Source organism: Aethalodelphis obliquidens, unplaced genomic scaffold (genome assembly GCF_003676395.1).
Source record: "Aethalodelphis obliquidens isolate GAN/ISIS:26980383/991018 unplaced genomic scaffold, ASM367639v1 scaffold53, whole genome shotgun sequence".
In the NCBI taxonomy this organism is placed as follows: domain Eukaryota; kingdom Metazoa; phylum Chordata; class Mammalia; order Artiodactyla; family Delphinidae; genus Aethalodelphis; species Aethalodelphis obliquidens.
The window spans coordinates 11,848,216-11,872,583 of record NW_020837997.1 but is presented as its reverse complement, the minus strand read 5'-3'; the positions used below and the strand labels follow the sequence as shown (position 1 = coordinate 11,872,583).

The following is a 24,368-nucleotide window of genomic DNA, read 5'->3' as shown; positions in this document are numbered from 1 at the left end:
GCCCGTGCACCACAACTACTGAGCCTGTGCTCTAGAGCCCGTGAGCCACAACTACTGAGCCCGCATGCCACAACTACTGAAGCCCACACGCCTAGAGCCCGTGCTCCACAACAAAGAGCAGCCTCCGCTCGCCGCAACTAGAGAAAGCCTGCACACAGCAACGAAGACCCAACGCAGCCCCCCACCAAAAAAAACCCCGAAAAACAAAAAACCCACAAAACTTGAGTAGCTGTATTTCACACAGAGCAGATTTCAGAGGAAGGAAAATTCTCAGAGATAAAGAGAGGCACGACATGATGATAAAGGCATCGATTCTCCAAAAAGACATAACAACCCTTAGTGCATGTGCGCCTAACAACAGAGTCCACATGCTAGAGACAAAAACTGATACGACTGCATCGAAAAATGGATGAATCCACTATTTAAGTTAGAGACTTCAGTATATCTCTATCAGAAATGACAGATCCTGGAGGCAAAAAGTGAGTAAGATAAATGAACTCAACAGTACCATCCACAACTGGATATAATTCACAACTACGGACGACGTCATCCAAAGACAGCAGCACACAGATCCTCTCAAGTGCACATGGGACCATCGCCAACAAACACCAGATCTTGGGCCATAAAACAAACCTTAATGAATTTAAAAGAATAGAAATCACAGTGGATGCTCTTAGGCCACAGTGGAACTAAATTGGAAATAACATAAAGGTAGCTGGAAAGTCCCCCAAGTACTCGTAAACAACAAACTTCCAAATAACAAATGGATCAAAGAAGAAATCTCCGGAGAAATAAAAAATATTTTGAACTTAATGAAAACGAAAATAACACTTATCAAAATTTGAGGGATGCAGGGCTTCCCTGGTGGCTCAGTGGTTAAGAACCACCTGCCCAGTGGTTAAGAATCTGCCTGGCAGAAAAAAAAAAAAAAAAAAGAAGAATCTGCCTGGCGGGCTTCCCTGGTGGTACAGTGGTTAAGAACAACCTGGCAATGCAGGGGACACGGGTTCAAGCCCTGGTACAGGAAGATGCCATGAAGCAACTAAGCCCATGTGCCACAACTAATGAGCCACAACTACTGAAGCATGCGTGCCTAGAGCCCATGCTCTGCAGCAAGAGAAGCCACTGCAATGAGAAGCCCGTGCTCGCCACAACTAGAGAAAAGCCCGCACGAAGCAATGAATACCCAATGCAGCCAAAAATAAAATAAATTTTTTTTAAATGCGAGGGATGCAGTGAAAGCAATGCTTAGAGAAAGCACTGAAAGGATATATTAAAAAAGAAGCAAGATCAAAAATCAATAATCTAAACCTCTACCTTAAGAAACTAGAAAAAGGGCAAATTAAATCTAAAGTAGAAAACAATACTAAATCAGAAGAAAAAAATACTAAAATTTGGAGCAGAAATCAATAAAATTTAAAACAGGAAATTGGTAGAGAACATCAACTAAACCAAAAGCTGGCTCTCTGAAAAGATCAATAAAATCATATGCTAACTAGGAAAAAAACAGAGAAGACAGAAATTATTATTATCAGCAAAGAACTAGGGGATATCATTACACGTCTTACGGACGTTGAAAGGGTAATAATGGAATACTATGAATAACTATACCCCAAAATTTAATAACCTCGATGGAATGGCCCTATTCCTTGAAAGACACAGCCTGCAAGAATTCACAGAAGAAGAAATAGATAATCTGAATAGTCCTATATCTATGAAAGAAACTGAATGAACAATCAGTAACCTTCCAGGAACCTTGCTACACTGTTGGTGGCAATGTAAATTGGTGCAGCCACTATGGAAAACAGTATGGAGGGTCCTTAAAAAACTGAAAACAGAATTACCATATGATCCAGCAATCCCACTACTGGGCATATATCTGGACAAAACTGTAACTCAAAAAGATACATACATCCCAATGTTCACAGCAGCACTATTTACAATAGCCAAGACATGGAAGCAACCTAAATTTCTATCAACAGATGAGTGGATAAAGAAGATGTGGTACACATACAATGGAATATTACTTAGCCATAAAAAAGAATGAAATAATGCCATTTGCAGCAACATGGATGGACCTAGAGATAGTCATACTAAGTGAAGTAAAACAGAGAAAGACAAATATCATATATCGCTTATATGTAGAACCTAAAACAATAAATAAGTAAAAGAAAATAAAACATACAAATGAACTTATTTCCAAAATAGAAAGAGACTCAGACATAGGAAACAAACTTATGGTTACCAAAGGAGAAAGGGGCATGGACAGAGGGATATATTAGGAAGTTGGGATTAACATATACACACTACTATATATAAAATAGATAACCAACAAGGACCTACGCTATAGCACAGGGAACTATACTCAATATTTTGTAACAACCTGTAAGAGTAAAGAATCTGAAAAAGATATGTATGTGTGCGTGTGTGTGTATAAAACTGAATCGCTGTGCTGTACACCTGAAACTAACACACTATCGTAAATCAACTATACTTCAGTAAAAAAGTAAAGTAAAAAATAATATAATTACTAACCTTCCAAAACAGAAAACACCAGATCCAGATGGGTTCACTGGTGAATTCTACCTAACATTTAAGGAAGAAATTAATTCTCTACAATTAGTTTCAGAGGGAATGTGCACTAACTCATTCTATGAGGTAAGCATTTCCATAATAACAAAACCAGACAGGGACATGACAAGGAAACTATAGATCAGTCTCTCTCATAAACAGTGATGTAAAAATCCCAAACAAAATATTAACAAACTGGGGATTTCCCTGGTAGTCCATTGGGTAAGACTCCATGGGGGGCCCAGGTTTGATCCCTGGTCGGGGAACTAGATCCCACATGCCGCAACTAAGAGTTTGCATGCCGCAACTAAGAAGACCGCATGCCTCAAGGAAGATCCCGCAAGCCACAACTAAGACCCAGTGCAGTCAAAATAAATATTTTTTAAAAATATTAACAAACTGAATCAAATAATATAGAAGAATTATACACCATAACCAAGTGGTATTTATCCCAGGTATGCAAGGCTGGCTCAACATTCAAAATTCACTTCAGGGGACTTCCTTGGTGGTCCAGTAGTTAAGAATTCACCTTCCAATGCAGGGGACGTGGGTTTGATCCCTGGTGAGGGAACTAAGATCCCACATGCCACAGGGCAACTAAGCCCACGCACCACAAATACTGAGCCTGCGCGCCTCAACTAGGGAGCCAGCATGCTGCAAACTACAGAGCCCATGTGCTCTGGAGCCCGTGCACCACAACTAGAAAGCCCGCGGGCCACAACTAGAGAGAAGCCCATGCGCTGCAACGAAAGATCCCACATGCCACAACAAAGATCCCACTTACGGCAACTATGGCCCAACACAGCCAAAAATAATAAAAATAAATAAAATAATTTTAAAAAATCACTTCAACAGTCTAAACAAAAATCACAGCATATCAAAAGATTTTTCTAAATCTATTTGAAAAGGCAAGACTATGGAGATGGTAGTAAAAGGATCAGTGGTTGCTGGGGATTGGGGTTGGGGGAGGGGTGACTAGGAGGCGCACAGGGCATTTTTTAGGGCAGCGAACATGCTACGCAGGACACTATAAAGGTGGACGCATCTTCGTCTAAACCCACAGAACATACATGCAAAGTCAGCTGTGGACTGTGGGTGATGACGACATGTCAGTGTAGGTTCATCCACTGGAACAAACACACCATCTCAAACGTTCAGGGGTCTGTAGGCCGACAGGCCCAATTTACGGCAGGCAATTTATGTGCTGTTAGCTGCTCAGGCATCTGGTAGCCCTCCTAGCAATACAGAGCAGTGGCGCACCACGATGACCACGCGCTGGGCCCTGCGGGAGCCGAGGCCCTCCAGGCCCTGAGACCGGGCTGCTGGCCCCCAGCTGCCCTGATGCCTTGGGTTGCACATGCAGCACCACACAGGCTCACCCCTGCAGAGGCCTCCTTCCTTCCTGCACTGGTGCTGGCAGGACAGAGGTGAACCAGTGCCCCGGCACCTCCCACGTGACGATGGTCTTGTGGGCCCACAGCCCAGGTGGCACTCAGGAAATACCCAAATACTCGAGCCACGTGCAGCAGACGCCTTGTGTTTAGATGCTTTCCATGGAGCTGCTGGCCGTCTGGCTGAGGACTATTCGTTGCCCAGCCAGGTCAGGGGCAGTTTCCCTGAAGGGGCCTTTCATTGCGTGGGGGTAGACAGCCCTGGCAAGCCTGCACAAAAGCATGGCAGAAATAGCTGGACAGAGCCCGGAAGCAGGCCCTCTCCAGCTGTGGTGCGCCAGGGCCACTCCTCCCTGTGGTGTGCGGGCTTCTCATTGTCGTGGCCCCTCCCGCTGCACAGCACAGGCTCCAGGCACGCGGGATTCAGCAGCCGTGGTGTACTGGCTTCAGTACTTGTGGCTCATGGGCTCCAGAGCACAGGCCCAGCAGCCGTGGTGCACGGGCTCAGCTGCTCCGTGGCATGTGGGATCCTCCAGCGCCAGGGATCGAACCCGCGTCCCCTGCACTGGCAGGTGGACTCCCAAACACTGCGCCACCAGGGAAGCCCCACATTGACTCTTTTTAATACTTACTTATTTATTTTTGGCTGCGAGGGGTCTTCATTGCTGCGCATGGGCCTTCTTTAGTTGCGGTGAGCAGGGGTTACTGTTGATTGTGGTGCACAGGATTCTCATTTCAGTGGCTTCTCTTGTTGTGGAGCACAGGCTCTAGGCGCGGGGCCTTCAGTAGTTGTGGCACGCGGGCTCAGTAGTTTTGGCTCACAGGCTCTAGAGCATAGGCTCAGTAATTGTGGCGCATGGGCTTAGCTGCTCCGCAGCATGTGGGATCTTCCCAGACCAGGGCTCTAGCCTGTGTCCCCTGCATTGGCAGGCGGATTCTTAACCACTGTGCCACCATGGAAGTCCCTAGATCAGATGGACTTAATTGATATTTATAGAGCATTCCAACCAGAAGCAGCAGAATACACATCCTTCTCAAGGGCACATGGAACATTCTCCAAAATAGAACACATACTGAGCCACAAAGCAAGCCTCGGTAAATTTATAAAACTGAAATCATATCAAGCATCTTTTCTGATCACAACGCTATGAGAGTATAATTCAACAAGAAAAAACTGTAAAAAACACAAACACATATAGGCTAAACAATATGCTACTAAACAACCAATGGATCACTGAAGACATCAAAGCAGAAATCAAAAATACCTAGAGACAAATGAAAACGAAAACACGATTCAAAACCTACAAGACGCAGCGAAAACAGTTCTAAGAAGGCAGTTTATAGCAATACAGTTGTACCTCAGGAAACAAGAAAAATATCAAATAAATAACCTAACTTTACACCTAAAGCAACTAGAGAAAGAAGAATAAATAAAACCCAAAGTTAGTAGAAGGAAAGAAGTCATCAAGATCAGAGCAGAAATGAATAAAATTAAAGACAAAGGAATAGAAAAGATCAATGAAAGTAAAAGCTGCTTCTTTCAAAAGATAAACAACAAAACTGATAAACCTTTAGCCAGACTCATCTAGGAAAAAATGGAAAGGGCTCAAATCAAAAAAATTAGAAATGAAAATGGAGAAGTTACAACAGACACCACAGAAATACAAAGGATCATAAGAGACTACTACAAGCAACTATATGCCAAAAAATGGACAACCTAGAAGAAATGGACAAATTCTTAGAAAAGTACAATCTCCCAAGACTGAACTAGGAAGAAATAGAAAATATGAAGAGAAAAATCACAAGTATTAAAATTGAAACTGTGATTTAAAAACTCCCAACAAACAAAAGTCCAGGACAAGACTGTTTCACAGGTGAATTCTATCAAACATTTAGAGAAGCGTTAATGCCTATGCTTCTGAAACTATTCCAAAACACTGCAAAGGAAGGAACACTCCCAAACTCATTTTATGAGGCCACCATCACTCTGATACCAAAACCAGACAAAGATACCACAACAAAAAGAAAATTGTAGTCCAATATCAGTGGTGAACACACACGCAAAAATCCTGAACAAAATACTAGCAAACCGTGGGAATTCCCTGGCGGTCCAGGGGTTAGGACTCCATGCTCTCACTGCTGAAGATCTGGGTTCGATCTCTGGTCAAAGAACTAAAACCCCATAAGCCATGCAGCATTGCAATAAATAAATAAATAAATAAATAAATAACTAGCAGACCAAATCCAACAATACATGAAAAGGATCATACACCATGATCAAGTGGGATTTACCCCAGGGATGTAAGGATGCTTCAATATCTGCAGATCGATCACTGTGATACACCACTTTAACCATCTGATCATCTCAATAGATAGAAAAAAGGTTTTTGACAAAATTCAAAACCGATTTATGATAAAAACTCTCCAGGGAGTGGGCATAGAGGGAACATACCTCAACATAATGAAGTCCATATATGACAAATCCACAACTAACATCACACTCAATGGTGAAAAGCTGAAAGCATTTCCTCTAAGATCAGGAACAAGACAAGGATGTCCACTCTCGCCACTTTTACTCAGCATAGTTTTGCAAGTTCTGGCCATGGCAATCAGAGAAGAAAAAGAAATAAAAGGAAAAGAAGAAGTAAAACTGTCACTCTTTGCAGATGACATGATTCTATACATAGAAAACCATAAAGATGCTACAGAAAACTACTAGAGCTCATCAAGGAATTCCGTAAAGTTGCAGGATACAAAATTAATACACAGAAACCTGTTGCATTCCTATACACTAACAACAAAAGATCAGAAAGAGAAATTAAGGAAACAATTCCATTTACCATCACATCAAAAAGAATAAAATACCGGGGCTTCCATGGTGGCGCAGTGGTTGAGAGTCCGCCTGCCAATGCAGGGGACACGGGTTCATGCCCCAGTCTGGGAAGATCCCACATGCCGCGGAGCGGCTGGGCCCGTGAGCCATGGCCGCTGAGCCTGCGCATCCGGAGCCTGTGCTCCGCAATGGGAGAGGCCACAGCGGTAAGAGGCCCTCGTACCGCAAAAAAATAAAAAATAAAATAAAATAAAATGCCTAGGAATAAACCTACCTAAGGAGGCAAAGACCTGTACTCTTAAAACTGTAAGATGCTGATGACAGAAACTGAACATGACAAAAACAGATGGAATGATATACCATTTTCTTGGATTGACAGAATCAATATTGTCAAAATGACTATACTACCCAAGGCAATCTGCAGATTCAGTGCAATCCCTATCAAATTACCAATGGCAATTTTCACAGAACTAGAACAAAAAATTTTTTAATTTGTATGGAAACACAGAAGACCCCCAAATAGCCAAAGCAATCTTTGGGTCAACAAAGAACGGAGCTGGAGGAATCCGGCTCCCTAACTTCAGACTATACTACGGAGCTACTGTGATCAAGACCATGTGTCACTAACGCAAAAACAGAAATATAGATCAATGGAACGGGACAGAAAGCCCAGAGATAAACCTACGCACCTATGGTCAATTAACGTACAATAAAGGAGGCAAGAATATACAATGGAGAAAACAGTCTCTTCAGTAAGTGGTGCTGGGAAAACTGGACACCTGCATGTAAAGAATGAAATTAGAATATTCTCTAACAACATACACAAAAATAAAATGGATTAAAGACCTAAATGTAAGACCAGACACTATAAAATTCTTAGAGGAAAGCATAGGCAGAACACTCTTTGACATAAATCGCAGCAGTATTTTTGATCCATCTCCTACAGTAATGAAAATAAAGACAAAAATAAACATATGGGACCTCATTAAACTCAAAAGCTTTTCCACAGCAAAGGAAACCATAAACAAAACAAAAAGACAACCCACAGAATGGGAGAAAATATTTAGAAACGATGCAACCAACAAGGGATTAATCGCCAATATTTAAAAACAGCTCATGCAGCTCAATATCAAAAAAACAAACACCCAATCAAAACATAGGCAGAAAGGGACTTCCCTGGCAGTCCACTGGTTAAGACCTCGCCTTCCAATGCAGGGTGGTGGGTTCGATCCCTGGTCGGGGAGCTAAGATCCCACATGTCTCATGGCCAAAAAAACCAAGGCATGAAACAGAAGCAATATTGTAACAAATTCAATAAAGACTTTAAAAATGGTTCACATCAAAAAAAATAATCTTAAAAACGAAAAAAATAGGCAGAAGACCTAAATAGACATTTCTCCAAAGAAGACATACAGATGGCCAAGAGGCACATAAAAAGATGCTCAACATTGCTAATTATTAGAGAAATGCAAATCAAAACAACAAGGAGGTATCACCTCACACCAGTCAGAATAGCCATCATCAAACAGTCTACAAATCCTAATGCTGGAGAGGGTGTGGAAAAAAGGGAACCCTCCTACCCTGTTGGTATTAATGTAAATTTGTACAGCTACTATGGAGAACAGCATGGAGGTTCCTTAAAAAACTTAAAATAGAGCTAGCATATGATCCAGCAATCTTACTCTTAGGCTTATATCTGGAGAAAACCATGCTTTGAAAGAATACATCACCCCAGTGTTCACTGCAGTGCTATTTACAATAGCCAAGACATGCAAACAACCTAAATGTCCGTCAACAGATGAATGGATAAAGAAGATGTGGTACCTATATACAATGGAATTTTTCAGCCATTAAAAATAATGAAATAATGTCATTTGCAGCAACATGGATGAACCTAGGAATTGTCATAGTAAGTGAAGTCAGACAGAGAAAGACAAATATATAATAACACTCATATGTTGGATCTTATTTGAAAAAAATGATACAAATGAACTTATTTACAAAACAGAAACAGACTCACAGATTTCGAAAACGAACTTATGGTTACCAAAGGGTAAACCTGGGGGGTGGGATAAATTAGGAGCTTGGGATTAACATACACACAGTACTCTAACACAACAATGTAAAGCAACTATAGTCCAATAAAAATTAATTTTTAAAAATACACACACTACTATATATAAAATAGATAACCAACAAGAACCAAAAAGACCACCGGGAACTCTACTCAATATTCCATAATAGGGCTTCCCTGGTGGCGCAGTGGTTAAGAAACCGCTTGCCACTGCAGGGGACACGGGTTCGAGCCCTGCTCCGGGAAGATCCCACATGCCGCGGAGCAACGAAGACCCAACGCAGCCAAACATAAATAAATAAAATTTAAAAATATATATTCCATAATAACTTAAATGGGAAAAGAAACTGAAAAAGAATAGATATATGTATATGTGTAACTGAATCACTTTGCTGTACATCTGAAACTATCACATTGTAAACCAAATACAGTCCAACATGAAATATCTCTAAGTATTACATATGGAAGATCCACAAAGAAGCTGAACCAGAGAATAAGCTTAAAATCAGAGTATAGGGGTTTTGGTAAGTTTCCAGAAATGCAATACAAAAACAGATCTCGGTGCATTGTGAATCACTAGTAACAGCAGCTAAAAGACATTTTTAGAGGATAACCTAGACCATTAAAACTAACTTTAATGGCACCTTTTCAATTTGTTAGAAATTTTAAGTCCTAAAGTATGTCTGGGAAATAATACCAAATTTATATAGTGATCTCTACCCCAGTTCCTGGCACAGAGCTCTTAAAACCCTTGTAAATTCCTAAGCGATAAGTGCACCAGCAGCATCTTTCATTCTGTGGAGGCAACTGGGTGGGCTCCAGGATGGGGCTGGTCAGCAGAAAGGCTGCGCCATGATTGGAAGCTTGGGCTTTTTAACCCCTCCCGCCAACCTCCAAAGGGGAGAGGGGCTGGAAACGGAGTGAATAAGTGATCACGCCTGTGTGAAGAAGCCTCCTTAAAATCCCAGTAGCAGGGGGTTCTGAGAGCTTCAAGGTGAACACATCCACACCAGGAGGGTGACACACCCCAGGTCCAGGGGCACAGAAGCTCCTGCACTCGGGACGCTCCCAGACCTCGCCCCGTGTATCTCTTCATCTGGACGTCCGTGTGTATCTTTTATCATATGCTTCACTCAACTGGTAAACATAAGCAAATGTTTCCCTGAGTTCTGAGAGCCACTCTAGCAAATTAACTGAACCTGAGAAGGGGGTTATGGGAAACTCTGATCTGTAGCCAAGTCAGACAGAAGTTGTGGGCAACGTAGGGACCAACTACCTTCGATTAGCATCTAAGGTGGGGGGACGGTCCTTAGGGACTGAGCCCTTAACCTGTGGGGGGTCTGACACTGTCTCCAGGTGGACGGTGTCAGAACTGAGTTGGGTTGTAGGACACCTGGTTGGTGTCACAGAATTGCTGCGTCTGGGAAACGCCTATAGCTCTGGTGACCGGAAGTATCAGAAGTGAAATGTCCTGTGTGAAAGTAAAACAGACAAACACAGCGCGGACAGCTGTGGTTCCTTCCACGGCACTCTCTAATGAAGGACATAAAATGATGGTTTTTATCTTTTCGGCCGCACCACTTGGCTTGCGGGATCTTAGTTCCCCGACGAGAGATCAAACCCGGGCCCCCTGCAATGGAAGCTCGGAGTCTTAACCGCTGGACCGCCAGGGAAGTCCCTGAAACGATCATAAAGGGAAAATTATAAAGTGTTACCGAACGACATCAAAGTAGAAAGAAAGAGAGCACGTATTCTCGGAAAAGAGACGCAATGCCATCGTGATAGCAACTCTTCCAAACAGATGCAGAGTGTTAAGAAAATTCCATTACATCCAAAACCAGGTCGGGTTTTTTCGTTTCTTTATGAAAAACTACTTCTAAAAACAAATGAGAGTCAAATGTCTAAGATAGCCAAGTTTCCTACAGAACAAGGTGGAAGAACTTTCCCTAAAACACATCAAAGCATTTAAGTCCGGACAGTAGTTGGGGCCACACAGCATTAGCAGGAGGAGGGACTCACAGACCTGGGGAAACAATGGACATGGGGCAGGAATCTCCTCCAGCGCAGGCACTGGCTCACAGGGCGATGACAAACGGCTGTCTACGGGAGGTGGGGTAGGGGGGTGGGTAACACTGTCAATGTCATGTATAATAATCCATTTAATGCAGATTATTGGGGGGGGTTTTGGCCGAGCCCCGAGGCATGAGGGATCCTAGTTTCCTGACCAGGGATCGAACCCACACCCTCTGCAGTGGAAGCACAGAGTCTTTACCACTGGACCGCCAGGGAAGTACTTTCAGAAGTTAAAGGCAAGTGTCCCACGACTTCTGTATACAGATTTTTCTTATATAAGGAAAATAAAAAAAGCTACAAAGGAGGAGACTGACCAATTTATTTCTGTTAACCCTGAGTCCATTCACCAGCACAGAATAAAGGGGATGAAAAGATAAACCACACATGGGGAGAAAATATTGGCAGTGCCTGCAAACGAAAAAGAATTCATGCCCAGAGAATTAAAGAAAACTGAAGAAATCAATCAACATACAAATACACACATCACACAGAAGATGAACCACCACACCCTCATCCGGTAAGAACCCTACGTAACCACGAAGAGACCCTGGCTCCCACTCGAGGTGGACAAACATTTATCGAGGTCACTCAGCGATGGGGACCACAAGGAAGAAATAAACAGCGGGGCAAGAATACACTCCAGACACGACCAGCATTTTCTGAGTAAATTTAAACTTATCCATAAGCTACGAAGCCACGCTTTTTTCTCTGAAGTGCAGAAACTCAAGTCGCATCTCGCACTTGGAGATAAAAAGAAGAATGACTATCGCAGCATTGCTAGCTAATCAAAAAATGCACTTGGGGAATTCCCTGGAAACCCAGAGGTTAGGGCTCTGCACTTCTACTGCAGGGGGCCCGGGAACTAAGATCCCACAAGCCATGGTGCAGCCAAAAAAAGAAAAGAAACTCTTGGAAGAACCCAGGCAGCAAAGGCACCGGAACACATGAGTCAAGAGGAGAGCTGAGCCTCAGACACCAGCACGTGTGAAACAGACTGGGGCTGAGAAACCCCAGAGAAACTTCTGTGTGACATTACTGGTGATTTATGAACTAACATTCACTTACTGGAAACTGAAGGGGCAAAATCAGACGACACACTGCTTGGTGATAAGAGATGGTAAAGGTATGAATAATAACAAAGAATCAGGACAGAGGTCACCTTGGCAACAGGAGGGAGAGAAGATGTGGGAGAAGCACAGGAGATGCGGAGATGCCGACAGGTACCAGGGCCTACCTGTACACCTGGGGGCTGAGTCCACAGGTGTTTATATTGTTATTATTAATGTTGCAGCAAAACAGAAACAAGCAAACGGGCTTAGGCACAGACCAGCCAAACGGGCCTGAAAGAGATAAGCAACCTTGGTTATCCTGTAGCTGTTACTACTAACAAACACCTGTAGCTAGACTTGTCCTTCCCAAAGCTGATTACTCTAGGAATCCACATGAATCAACACTCTGCACCTGGCACTCTTCTCCCCCTACACTCCCTTGTAGCGCTCTTTATTTCACAGGCCTATAACTTCAGGGATACCAGACCCGGTTGCCAGGCTGCCTAACGCCAGCTGTGACCACTTTGAAATAATGCAAGAAAAAAATGCAAGACCTTCACAACTTTGATCCTTATCACCCACCCCAGACCAAGAGTCCTGAGTATAAAAAACTTCTCTCTACCCTCTCTAAGGGGCACAGCTCTTGAGGCGCTAGCCTACTGTGTTCCCCCCTTTGGCTGGCAAAGAATCCAGCTATTCTTTCTTTTCCTCAAAACTCTCTCTCCATATTTCTGTTCCGCATCGGTGCACAGAGCCAAGATCATTTTGGCATCATTAACTTAATGCAAAAGTCACACGATTTAAGAGCAGCCCCACAGCAAGCACAGCACACCTCAGAGAGGACACACTACCCCCAGCACTACTGGAAGTGGGTCCCCTCCCCTCATGATCATGGCATCAACAGCTCCTCCTGTGGTAGTTCCATGGTGTGGAGGCCACCTGCATGGGGTGAGGGGGGCAGCAAGACCCCAGGGCACCTCCCTTCACCTCCCTTGCAGGCTCAGCTTTGCGCTCAGCTTGTCCCCCACCCCAGGTGATGCCCCTGCTTCAAGCTCCGTGGGCCATTTACAGGAGACAAAGCCCCTCCTCCCAGAGTGTGAATGGGAGCCTGCAGGATCCCTGCTTCCACCTGTGTTCACGGATAACGTAGAGGAAAATTCTAGGGCACTTTTACAGTTTTAATAACTGGATCCTGCTTATTCCTTTCAGAAGACAGGTATTGAGGCAGGCTGGGACCTGGGACCCTTTGCTGCAGTGCTTGCACCTGGACAGCCATCTCCTCCAGCAACAGATGCAAAGAAACGCTGAGGGACTAAAAATAACTGCACGCATGCGCAGTGGGGGCAAATTAAGAACAAGATACAAAAAGGCCAAAACCCAATTGCCACTGCCGAGGTACGGGAGCAAAAGCAGAGTCCTGTGCATGATCCCCGCACACTGCACCACCAAGGGGGTGGCCTAGACCATCTAAGCCGCCCCTCCGGCCCGACGCACCCACCTACCCACACCCTCACCCCCTTTAAGGGACCAGCCCGCCCCTCCTCCTGCATCCAGCAAAGGCACCTGTTACTTGTTCTCGCTCCCTCGTGCTGTAGCAGGAACCTCAATAAAGCCTTGCCTGAACTCTTCACCTGGCCTGATCAATTTCTACTGATTAAGGGCTCCAAGAACCCAGGTAACAGTTATCAGCTAATACCCTCATGGTAACACAGTGTTTGTAAATTAATCAGAATTGAACTCTAGTTGCTTTTACAGGTCACATTTTACAGAATTTTCATTAATCTGAATGCCACGTGTTAACAGGAAATGGAACAGGACCACAGCGTCAGAAACTCTGTAACTTGTATGGAAGAGTCGCTATTATTTTTATAAAGACATGAATCCACCTCTTTGTTGAGCTTATTTCAGTGTACTGTCAAGGTAATCAATGTAATAGCCACTTATCTTACCAGCAAAAGTGAGTTCAGCAATAGAGGGAGTAATTGCAATCTATGACGGACCACCGGCAAACCCAGAGAATGATGAAGGGGCGCTTACTATTATAGGGAAAAGGAGTAGTTTGGAGGGGCTGTAATAACCGAGGAGTCCATTGGAGGAGCTGGGCGTCCAAAATATGGAGGCTTCTCAGTGCCTGGGCTGTCCTGGCCTAGAGAGATTTTCTTCTTTCTGCTGGGTAGTAAGATGCGCCTTCCCGTTGGAGATGTAGAGGGTGATCTCTACCTGTTTGGAGTAATTGATGAAGCTTGGGGAGAGGGAGGGGGACGCAGAGAGCTCTCCCTATAGACCCATTTCCACTCCAACTTTAGCTGAGCTTTCTTCAATTAATTCCACAGAACTTTCTGCATTTTCCCCACAACTGCAGTGGAAGACAGGACATTCCTGAGACCCTTCCCAGAACAACACGAGTCGAAACAACACGCTCCGCGCCAGGAGAGCAAGAACAGACCTGAGGAACTTACTACTCTAAGTGGAAGGAGAGGAGGAAAGGATCCGTTATTTTCCCTTAACTGAAAACTGAAGCCAGAGTGAAAGCAGAACCGTCAGGTCCAGGGTGGGTCCCCTGCAGCCACCCCAACCGCCCTCCCCAAGTCCTGTCCTCCCTCCGACCCCACCCAGCAAAGGACTCGGGGAGGGACCCCCGCGTGGGTACGGGACAGGACGCCAAGACCCCACCCCAGGGCGGCGGGCTTATTGGGGTGGAGACTAGCAGGGGGAGCGGGGAGGGAGACGCGGGACCCCGTCAGCTTCCAGCGGGTTCCTTGCCGGTTCGAACCAGCCCCTCCTGGTTTCCGACCCCAGCTCGGGCACTCACCATCTCCACCTCGCTCAGAGCTCTCTCCGGCGTCATGTCAACGGCCCCGAGACTTGGGCAGGTGAGAGCGATGGGGAACGTAAACCTGAGGCTGCGCGGGGGGCAGGCGCGCACGAGCTCGGAGTGCGCACGAGCGCAGCAGAGGGCGGACAGCCTCTCCCTGGGACAGAAATTGCGTCCGCCCCCGACCTTGATTGGACAGTAATCCTTGCCCCGCCCCCACGCTCAATTCTCCTCACCCCATCCTACTCTGATTGCAAGTTGTCCGGACCCCGCCCAGTCGCGGCTGATTGGACATTTTAACCAGACCCCGCCCCTACTCCTGAGTGATAGGCCACAGGGACACGCGTAGCTTATCCGATCGCCTGGAACTTGGGCTCCCTGCTTGGCCGACCCTGTGGCAACTGCCCACAGCTGGGCGGCTCCTTTGTGTCCTCCTCCTGCACCTGGTAGTCCACACTCAGTTTCCCCGCTGTTCGCTACGTAGACGGAGTAAGGATGAGAAAAGGCGGGACATTGCAAGGGCCGAGGTCACTGTGGAAATGTTCCCTTTAAAAACAAAGACTCGCAGTTAACATCACCACGTGCAAAGCAGGTTCACCTTTGACACGGGAAAGCCCCTCCCTTCGTCCCCTCCCCCGCCTCTGGGGCTTGAGATCAGCAACCCAAGGGCCAGGGACCTTTCCCCCGTGGGAAGTCGGACCCCGAGGCCCCAGCGGGCGTGCAGAACTCGTGTCAGCATATCCACAGTTGTGAGATGCCACAGTTCTCAGGTGTGCATTTTAAACTGCAAGGAAATGTTTTTTAGTTCCGTTTTTTATTGTGTCGCTAGAAAACTGTGAAATACAAAAAGGCTGGAATATCCCTAAAGCAACTGAACTATTTTAACTGACATAAGAAAAAGCAAGAAAAGCTTCAATAAGTTTCCATTGGACCTGAAAACTCTTAATATTCTGATTAAATTAGGCGAAAACACTTAATAGCATTTCATATGACTGCTCATTTCAGAAAATACCCTTCATGAATACTGCTGATTTGTAAAACTGTTGTCTTCCCTGGGACCTCGAGGGAAGGTTGTTTGGTTTTCTTAAAGGAGCTGGTGTCCGCCAGTTTGTCAGCCAGTTGTCTGTGTTCTTCTTGGCTTGTGGCAGGGTCTTGCTTGCCAAGGGGGTTAATAACCTCTGGGTCTCTGGAATGGGAAATAGTTCTTGCAGCGATTCTTGACTGATTTGAGTACGTGTGACATTTGTTTTATTTGTTGATACGAATCGTTGTCATCTCTTGTTGGAGTAGCAGTTCTTGAGGTGGAATACAAAGGCTTTTTGGAAGCAGGGAAGTTACTGGGTAAACTTGAGGATGGAAGGGCAGTTATCTGCTGGCCTACTGGCCTGGGAGTTACAGGGAGAGGACAGAGGCCTGAGCTAGAGACGTCTGAGGGGTGGTTATTGTTTTGGTTTGTTAATGGAATGGAGCTAATTTTTAAACTCTTAAAATTGTCGTGATTTTTTGAATGAAAAGTAGATTTGGATTGTTATTAATTTCTATAAGAGGTACATTTTGGTTAGGGGAAATAGAACCGAATTGCTAGTGTGCAAGTTTAACAATAAAAATTGAGCATATTTCATTTTGTGTTTCGGAGAGTATTCTGTATGAGGGAGCTGTTTGTTTCCCTATGTGAGGCATGAGCCAAAGATCAGTTTTGTCCATTGCTGGAGAAAGAATCAAAGAAATGGAGCCGTGTTCCCCAAAGCGTGCTGCTTGTCTGATCTTGAGAGTGCCAGCGCAGACAGCAGCTTTCTGATCTAGAGTTCTTCAGATTTGCAAACGGACAGTGGTTTCAAGACTTGACGCTGACGTCAGAGTCTAATATGAGTGATGGTTACACTGATCGGTAGACGGGATCCCAGCTGAGGTGATGTGAATAGTTAGTAGATGCCGTGCAGTCACTGGACGGTAACAACACCGCGCCATCTGCCAGGTAAAGCGGCAAATTACTCTTGAGTTTATTGGAAAAGTCTTCTGTTGATGAAGCTTCTAGGGGAAGATGTGCTTTGACAGGGTTTTGAAAGTGGGTCACCTTCCCCTATACTCTCCTGGTTTGTTACTTTCTGTAGACAAAGAAAATCAGTTGATTTTTAAAAATTATTTATTTATTTATTTTTGGCTGCGTTGGGTCTTCGTTGCTGCCCACGGGCTTTCTCTAGTTGCGGCGAGCGGGGGTTACTCTTCGTTGTGGTGCGCGGGCTTCTCATTGCGGTGGCTTCTCTAGTTGCGGAGCACGGGCTCTAGCCCCGCGGGCTTGAGTAGTTGCAGCACATGGGCTCAGTAGTTGTGGCTGGCGGGCTCTAGAGCGCAGGGTCAATAGTTGTGGCACACGGGCTTAGTTGCTCCGCGGCATGTGGGATCTTCCTGGACCAAGGGTCGAACTCGTGTCCCTTGCATTGGCAGGCGGATTCTTAACCACTGCGCCACCAGGAATATCCCAGCTGATATGTTTTTAAGGGCATCTGGTTGAAGCTAGCGTTTGTCCACTTCAAGTCCTTTATTAAAAGACACACCAGGTACCAGAGCTACAACAAGAGCTGCCTCGGGCCTATGAACCCCTGGTGGTATTTAGCCAGACCCGTGAGCTCAGCACTCAAGGTAGATTGACTGCCACTCGGAAGCCTCTGGACACTGAACCCCAGCAGTTAGTGGCTTATCTGCTCACACTGCTGATGGCTGGGTGACTTCACCCAGAAGCACAGACGGCCTTTTGGAGGTGGGGGCAGTGGGCTGGCTGTGTCTGGCTGGTTGTTGACACCTTTTTGTAGTTGTCTTTTCTGCACTGGCTGCACCCATTTAGTCTGGGGGCCTCGGCACTGTCACAGTCTTGTGATTGTCTCACTGTAACCAAATGCCACACACATTCCCAATCTGATGGTTTTGTTCTCCAATTGGTGTTTTTTTTTTTTTTTTTTGCGGTACACAGGCCTCTCACTGTTGTGGCCTCTCCCGTTGCGGAGCACAGGCTCTGGACACGCAGGCTCAGCGGCCATGGCTCACGGGCCTAGCTGCTCCGTGGCATGTGGGGTCTTCCCGGACCGGGGCACGAACCTGTGTCCCCTACATCGGCAGGCGGACTCCCAACCACTGCGCCACCAGGGAAGCCCCAATTGGTCTTTTTTTTAAATAAATAAAAAAATATATATATATTTATTTATTTATTATCTTTGGCTGCGTTGGGTCTTCGTTGCTGCGCGGAGGCTTTCTCTAGTTGCAGTCAGCAGGGACTACCCTTCGCTGTGGTGTGAGGGCTTCTCATTGCAGTGGCTTCTCTTGTTGTGGAGCACGGGCTCTAGGCACATGGGCTTATTAGTTGCGGCATGTGGGTTCAGTAGCTGTGGCTCACGGGCTCTAGAGCACAGGCTCAGTAGTTGTGGTGCATGGACTTAGTTGCTACGCGGCATGTGGGATCTTCCCAGACCAGGGATTGAATCCATGTCCTCTGCATTGGCAGGCGGATTCTTAACCACTGCACCACCCAGGGAAGCCCCTTCAATTGGTCATTTGAAGCATTTAGTTTGAATGTGGCATTTTGTACCTTTCTTTTGGCAAAACATAGGTCTATTTATAAGCATTTTTATATTTTCTTCCTTAAACGTGGCTTGTGTATTTCTGCTATAAAATACAGCAATAACTGGGGAGTGCTGCAAGGTGTGTTCTTAAGCACAGGGTCTGCATCATGCGAGGGTCAATAAAATTCACAGAAATTTAAAAAACAATACCCTCCAACTTGAGATGGAATAAAAAACTATAAACTTCTATACAGTTGACCATTTTACTTATAACCAGAAAATTTCATTTTCTGTTTCATTTTCTGTTCTAGCTGCTTTTGTTGCAAAAACTCCTATATATCCTGGCTTCCCCCCTTCCTCTTCAGAGCAGTCTCTCAGAGTTATGTGAGATGCTGTCTCCCGGGCCTGAAGTCCTATGAATGTCCACCGAATAAAACATAATTCTCAACTTTTAAGTTGTGCATTTTCTTTAGTTGACAATAGCCTGTATCTTCATTTCCTTTAATTATCCCCAAGTGTTCTCTATAGCTGGTTGTCCTAACCAAGATCCAACACAAACCATTTGTTGCATCTTCTTTTTTTTATTTTTAGAGTATTAAACAGTAAAATTGATTTAATTCTTTCAGTGTGCCGTTCTATGAATTTTAGTATAAGGATAGTGTTTAGTGTCAGCAGAGCTGAATTGTGCACCCCCCAATTCATTTGTTAAAGCCCTGACCCCCAACATCTCAGAATGTGACTATATTTGGAGATGGGGATCTTTAAAAAGGTGATGAGGTTAAAATGAGATCCTAATCCTCATTTTATTTTTTTCCCAACCTTTTTTTTTTCCTTTTCTGGCCACGCCCCGAGGCATTCAGGGTCTTAGTTCCCAGACTGGGTATTGAACTCGGCACCCAGGCAGTGAAACGGCTGAGTCCTGACCACTGGACTGCCAGGGAATTCCCCTAATCCTCATTTTACTCCAACACTAATCCAATCTGACTGGTGTCCTCATAAGATTAGGGGACACACCCACACACACACACACAACCACGTGAGGACACAGGGAGAAGGGGAGAATACAGCCAACTACAAGCCAAGGTGAGGCCTCAGAAAGAACTAACACTGCTGACACCTGGATCTTAGAAGTCTGAACTTCTAAGCCTCTAGAATTGGAACAACTTCTGCTGTTTAAGCCACCCAGTCTGTGGTATTTTGCTATGGCAGCCCCAGCAAATCAATACATGTAGTAATCAAGACAGTGTTGTATTGCCATAAGGACAGTTGACTCAATCAATGAATGGAATTTAAATATCCAGTGGTAGACCCTACATATATGCTCCATTAATTTTGCCAAAAGGCAATTCAAGGTAGAAATGGTTCTGGAACACCTGGAAATCCATATAAAAATAAACTCTAATCCCAATTTCACACTATAAACAAAAATTATTTTAAGATGATTATAGATGTAAATGTACAAGCTAAAGTACAAAGCTTTTTATTTATTGAAGTACCGTTGATTTACAACTAGAGTTGTAAATAGTTTGTTTCTGGTGTACAACAAAGTGATTCAGTTATACATATCTATCTACCTATATTCTTTTTCAGATTCTTTTCCCTTATAGGTTATTACAAATTGAGTATAAAATTCCCTGTGCTATAGAGCAGGACCTTGTTGTTTATCTATTTCATATATAGTAGTATCTGTTAATCCCAGACTCCTAATTTATACCACCTTTCCTCTTTGGTAACCATAAGTTTGTTTTCTATGTCTGTGAGGCTATTTCTGTTTTGTAAATAAGTTCATTTATATCTTTTTTTTTTTTTTTTTTGCGATACGCGGACCTCTCACTGTTGTGGCCTCTCCCGTTGCGAAGCACAGGCTCCGGACACGCAGGCTCCGAGGCCATGGCTCACGGGCCCAGCCGCTCCGCGGCATGTGGGATCCTCCCGGACAGGGGCACGAACCCACGTCCCCTGCACTGGCAGGCAGACTCTCAACCACTGTGCCACCAGGGAAGCCCCATTTATATCATTTTTTAAGATTCAACATATAAGTGATATCATATGGTATTTGTCTTTCTCTGTCTGGCTTACTTCACTTAGTATGATAATCTCTAAGTCCATCCATGTTGCTGCAAATGGCATTATCTCATTCCTTTTTTATGGCTGAGGAGTATTCCACTGTGTAGGTGTATATATATATATATATATATATATATATATATATATCTCACATCTTCTTTATCCATTCATCTGTCAGTGGACACTGTGGTTGCTTCCATGTCTTATCTATCGTAAATAATGCTCCTGTGAACAATGGGGTGCATGTATCTTTTCAGATTAGAGTTTTTTTGTCTTTTTCGGTTATATGCCCAGGAGTGGGATTACTGGATCATATAGTAACTCTATTTTTCGTTGTTAAAGGAACCTCCAGGGACTTCCCTGGTGGTCCAGCGGTTAAGACTCCATGCTCCCAATGCAGGGGGCCCAGGTTCCATCCCCTGTCAGGGAACTAGATCCCGAATGCATGCCGCCACTAAGAGTCTGCATGCCACAACTAAAGATCCCACATGCCGCAACTAAGATCCCTTGTGCCGAAACTAAGACCCGGTGCAGTGAAATAAAAACAAATAAATATTTTAAAAAATAATAAAGAACCCTCCATACTGTCCTTCATAGTGGCTGTACTAATTTACATTCCCACCAACAGTGTAGGAGGGTTCCCTTTTCTCCACAACCTCTCCAGCATTTATCGTTTGTAGATTTTTAGATGATGGCCATTCTGACTGGTGTGGGGTGATATCTCATTGCAGTTTTGATTTGCATTTCTCTACTAATTAGTGATGTTGAGCATCTTTTCATGTGCCTGTTGGCCCATCTGTAAAATGCAAACCTTTGAGAAGGAAACGTTAGGGTCTATCCTTGAGTTCTAGGAACAAAGAATTATTAGATAGAACCCAGGAAGCATGAGCTACAAAAGAAGAAAAAAAAGATAAAATAGATTTCATTAAGCTATAAGTTAAAAAATGGAGCAAGTCTTGGCTGTTTTGAGATGCAGGGATTATTATTATTCAGCTATGGCGAGGCCAGCAGTTTAGAAGGTGAGTGCCACTGAAAAGATAATGTGTTCTCACAGACACCCCCCCCCCCAGGGGAGGGGGCACACAGGGCCACACGGGGAAGCACCAGGCATGCTCAGGAGGCAGGGGGATGAAGGCAGAATGTGGGCAGGAAGCTTTATTGCGGTTCCCTGGGGAAGGAGCCGGCAGGCAGGATGAGCAGGCTCAGGATCGGCTAGTTTGCATGATTCCAGGGCTCTGGGGAGGAGGGGCTGCTGGGGTGACTAGGACAGGGGGACAGTGGCCCTGAGTGTGGGAGCCCCGTACAGGAGGGGCTGGGATGCAGCTCTGCACTGGCTGGTTTGTGTGTGAAAGGTGAACTCATGGGTGAGTTGTTTACTGTCTAGGGATTGGCCACCCCTGGGAGGGGCAGATCCCTCTAGGGTCATTGAGGCCCCGGCTGTCAGAGCATCAGGACACAGAAAATAAAAAAAAAAACCTTGAGTAACGCATTGGTGAGGAGGTGGAGAAACTGGAACCCCTGTACACTTCTGGTGGGAGTGTAAGATGGGGCAGGTGCTATAGAAATATTTGGTGGTTCCTCAAAAAGTTAAACAGAGAATTAGCATATGATCTATTAATTCCACTCCTAGGTATTCTGAAAATAAACAAAATCCTCACTTAAAATTTCGGGAGGCCAGAAGGGGGAGCTCTTAAGCCTTTCTAACTCAATAGGAAGAGACATATCTCTGCATCTCTAGCAGGAAGGTTACTACTTTACTACTCAGCAGGAGGAGGAAGAATTTCTCCTTGTCTGGCAACAGCCCAGCCAATGAGAGAGCACCAGCACTCAGCCAATGAAAAACCACTACAGTCTGAACCCCCAGTTTCCTCCAATGGACTCTGTTTATAACAGCCCCTCCCAACTCCCCCTTCTCCTCTATAGAAGAATCCTGCTCTCTTTTGTCCTCCAGACTTGCCTGTGGCTCACCATAAATTACAAGTCCGGGACTGCAATTTTGCTGTTCCCAAATAAACCCATTTTGCTGTTTTATAGTTTTAGGTCAACAAAATATATCCAAAGGAATTGAAAACAAGTACTCAAATAGATACTTGTGTATCAATGTTCATTGCAGTATTACTCACAACTGAAAGGTGGAAACAACTCAAGTGTCCATCAACAGATGGGTGGATAAACCCGATGTGAGCCATCAACACAGCCGATTATTATTCTGTCTTGAAAAGGAATGAAGCATTGACACATGGTATGTGGACAGAACTTGAAACTTCCCATCACACACAGGGAAGCTTCTGCTCTGCCCTGACCCCCACCTCACCCACACCCCACCTCCCCAGAGAGCCAGCCCCAACCTTTTCCAGGTTCTAGAAGGAATGCTTCTGGTGCTGGAGGGGTCACCCAAGGTAACTGAACAGGGGTTGGGACAAGGCTGGGGATGTGTTTACGTGATCTAGAAAGTGAAAAGCCAATCCACAGAATAGGAGGAAATAATTGGAAATCATAAATCTGATAAGGGAATTGTGTCTAGCATAGATTTTTAAACACTCCTACAACTCAAGAATAAAAAGATAACTTATCCAATAAAAGTGGGCAAAGGAGCTAAAGAGACATTTCTCCAAGAAAGGTACAAAGGGAGCCAATAAACACATGAAAAGATGCTCAACACCATGAGCCACCAGGGAAGTGCAAACCCAAACCACGACGAGGTAACACTCACACCCACTAGGGCAGATGGAATCAAAAAGTCAAATAACGAGTCTTGGTGACACGTGGAGAAATCAGAATCCTCATTCACTGCTAGTGGGAATGTAAAATGGTGTAGCTGCTGTGGAAAAAGGTCTGGCAGTTCCTCAAATGAGTAAACATACAGTTACCACATGACCCAGCAATTCCACTCCTAGGGACCTAGCAAAAGAGTTGAGAACAGCTTCAAACATATACTTGTACACAAATGTTCACAATAGCCAAAAGATGTTAGCCACCCAAGTGTCCATCAGCAGATGAATGGATAAACATGGGGTCCATCCTTACACGGGAATATTATTCAGCCTTAAAAAGGAAGGAAATTCTGACACAGGCTACAACATGGATGAACCATGAAAACATTATGAAAAAAACATTATGAAAGTCAATCGTAAAAGACCACATTCTATATGATTCTATTCATATGAAATACCCCAAAGAAGGAAATCTATAGAGAAAGAAGGCAGATTAGTGGTTGCTTAGGGCTGGGGTAGGGGTTGGGGAGATAGGGGGTGACAGGTAAAAGGTATAGGGTTTCTTTCTGAGGTAGTGAAGATATTCTAAAGATGTCTGTGATGACGGTTGTACAAGTCTGTGAATACAAAAAGCCACTAAAGCGTACACTTTAAATGATGAATTGTATGGTATGTGAGTTATAGTTCAATGAAGCTGTTTTTTAAAAAATACACACTAAACTCTTTAAATAAAAACAAGATATGTGGCTACTGGCTATCATATTGGAGAGCACATGCCTCCGTTAAAGAAAAACAACAGAAAAACCACAGCGTGTAGGACACTGAAAATTTCCAGAATTCACTCTGAGAAGTCAGACATGGTAGGAAAAAAAGAAGTGTGGACTAAAATTAATAGAAGAATCAAATCTTCTAGTTCTGCAAAACCTGGCCAGGGAATCTTGCCATAGAAGGAAACTTCGAAAAGATGCAAAGCTAGCTTCGGTGAGTAAGGTGAACCCAGCTAACACAACTGAGGGCTGACTCAACCCTTCCATGTGACCATGAACTTCAGAGCTATTGCCCAGAATGGGGGAGAACAGCCCTTCTCAGACCCCGGGAGCCATTCCAACGACAATCTGGCAGTTTCTATTACAATTTAAAACGTACATGTCAGTGGTCATTCGGGCTTACAGATCACACGTCGATACACGCAGAGATCTGAAAACCCCACAAGCACCTGGAAATTCT

General features: G+C 44.6%; 1 long non-coding RNA gene across 1 annotated transcript; it reads right to left on the bottom strand.

Annotated features, from left to right (window-relative positions):
* Window positions 1-19,975, bottom strand: LOC113608741 (uncharacterized). The gene is made up of 4 exons (XR_003428406.1): window positions 18,798-19,975; window positions 5,519-5,522; window positions 206-220; window positions 1-15 (listed from the first exon to the last, which is right to left on the bottom strand). It is a non-coding gene; the product is annotated as an uncharacterized LOC113608741 (long non-coding RNA).
* Between the last annotated feature and the right edge of the window lie 4,393 nt (window positions 19,976-24,368).